Source organism: Coloeus monedula (genome assembly GCF_965178545.1).
Source record: "Coloeus monedula genome assembly, chromosome: 4".
In the NCBI taxonomy this organism is placed as follows: Eukaryota; Metazoa; Chordata; class Aves; order Passeriformes; family Corvidae; genus Coloeus; species Coloeus monedula.
In genome coordinates this window covers 41,470,571-41,473,277 of record NC_138784.1, presented here as the reverse complement: position 1 = coordinate 41,473,277, position 2,707 = coordinate 41,470,571, and positions in this window count along the sequence as shown.

Sequence of the window (2,707 nt, the reverse complement as noted above, 5' to 3'; positions counted from 1 at the left end):
GAGGTTTTTGTGTATCCATGAGAAACAGGGACTTGTAGGCTACCTTCTTATGCAGAACTGCTACAGTCCCTTTCCCCCCCTTCTTTTGGTATCAAGGGAGCTCCAGCTGTTGTCTTCAAATGACAGAACATCACATGGTGTGAAATAAGAACTGATGGAAGGCACCAGTTCGCCTGCTGCCATTTGTTCCCGTGGTGGGCTATAGGTTTCAAAGGTGTGCATTTTATGAGCAGTGGCTCTTGGTGTCCCCAACAAAACTTATGAGGACACTTCTCCAAGACAATGTTGTACTGCCAAGAATTCTTTCTCTCATGATCACACTGCTGTTTCAACCCCTGCTTCACCTTAGCCTTCTGAATTTTATTGTGTGAAGGAAGGCAACATTTTGTCTAAATAATTTTAATGTCTAAAATAAATAAAGCATTAACAGTTTCACTGGAGTGGATCAACTCTGAAGTTGCTTCACTGCGACACAGTAATTCACAAAGAAGCTATTGATGACCACAAGGAAGAGGAAGATATATTTAGTAAGTCTACCCATGAAAAGAACGAAAATACAACAGAAAATAAATAGAACAGCTTGCTTAATATTTAGTCTCCTAAATTCTGCCTACATAATTTGCTTAGTAATACGCATACAAGAATAAAAATTACCATAACCTATTCTGTAAATGACTGTGGACAATAAATCTAGCAAGTCAAACTGTTTAGAAAGGTTCCAAAGTGGAAAAGCCCCCTGAGCATGAAACACAGCATAGGGGAGTCCAGGGTCTTCACTGATCATCCTCCACTATCGTAAAGAGGAAAGCAGAGACTGATGTCTTTTCCTGCCTCTTCAAAGGCCCCGGATGGGGTCCTTCAAAGGCTAGTGGTAATCCCTGCGGTGGTTTCTGAGGTGATGATGCTGACTTTTTCATTCACACTTCATTTCCTTGCCCTTTTACACTATCTATGGATAATACTCAGATGCATGTAAAACATTCAACAGCACACGACCTACTGCCTGCTGTGATTTTTTATCTGATCATTAGGATAGCAAGGCTTAGGTTTTCTTGATTTCAGTAACTTTATTTAGCATGGCCAGAAGTAGTAACTGTCACAGTGCTTCATTTTATTCTCTAGAAGACTAGTTACTAAATCACCATTAAGCAAGTATGTAAACCCAATTAGATCTTAATACTTTAACAGTACCTGTATGGACTGTGAGAAATCCAGAAGAGTGAATCCTCCTTCCAAACCAATCACTCATTTAATTCACCAGCAACTTGTGCATTCATAGGTGTGAACATGTACTTTTAACCTTTGATCAAACATAGTATTGCAAATCATAATTCCAACCAACACTAAAAGTTCAATTAAGATGTCTTGTTTGTTTATTCCTAACTACCACCTCTAAAATGTTTTTTTCAGGTGATGCTCTGAACTTTACCAAAGAGTTCACAACCTGCTAGTTTCTCTAACCAGGAAACTCCAATAAAAACCCCTTAAATACAGTATTTCTATCTTCCAGAATTAACAGCAGGAATGACACAGTATCTGCAGCTGATAAATTGATCATGTCACAAGTTTGGTAAGAACCCCAGGAACAACCCAACCACCTCCATACCTGAAATATATCTAGACTGTCAGCAGGTGTGCTCCACAACATATCCCTCGTTTTGGATCTCTGATTTTTTAGCTATTTTCTGGTCTATTCATATTTCTTTTCCATGGGCACTTCAGTGTGGGATTGCAAGGCAGACAGGGATGATCTGCACACAAGTCCAGGACCCAATATGAAGTCAGGACACTTTGGATGCTGATCCACACACTGTGAAGTACTCCCAGTCATGAAACAAGAAATTTGAGTCAAGCTAATAATAACAACATTTTTATTCATTGCAGTGGTGTTTTTACATTATTTTAATTCAGTCTAAGAAGCACAAGCTTCTTATTGTCAGCTTGTGATAAAGTAAAAAAAGCAGGTTTATTTTTGGATGTGGAACATAATGCACAAAGCAGAACATAATCTATTACGTAGAGCATTATGTGCACTGCGCTTTATGTACCAGGAGATGTTGTTTTCTAAAATCACCTGGAGCTAAAACATTGATCTGGGTGACAGAACATTGATTCAAAGTTAATTTGAAGCTGTCGCGCAATCCTAACAGTTCTGAATGCACAAAAACCCAACCGAACAAAAAACCTAACACCGAAAAAAAAGAACAATGCTTGATTTGACACTAATTATCTTCACTTCGTGATGTTAAAAAGAGAGCTCTGCAGCAGCACAGTAGAGAGCCCTGGCTAAATGCAGTTCGGCGTGTGCCTGTTTTGTGTCCTTTCCGCACGTCTTACTGCGCCCCCGAGCCAAGCGTGCGCCCGTGCTTTTAACACGTAGCACGGCGCTCATTTTTCAGCCGATAATTACGGTCCTTGGCTACTGAGCACCCAACGCGCTTTGACTGCTGGAAGCTCCCTTCCTCGGAGCGAGGCAGTGCGGAACACGAGCCCGCACCCCGCAGAGCCGACATGGACCTCACTGCCTCGCCCACAACAGCCCGGCCGAGCAGGGCCGACCCAGGCCCGGCCCAGGCGTGAGGCGGTCCCCGCGGGCCGGGAGCGCCCGGGGCGGGGCAGGAGGAGCGGCCGGGCCCCCACCGCCCGCGCCGCCGGCGGAAGCCCTGCCGGGCCGCCGCGGAAGTGACGCCGCGCTCCGCCTCCCCGC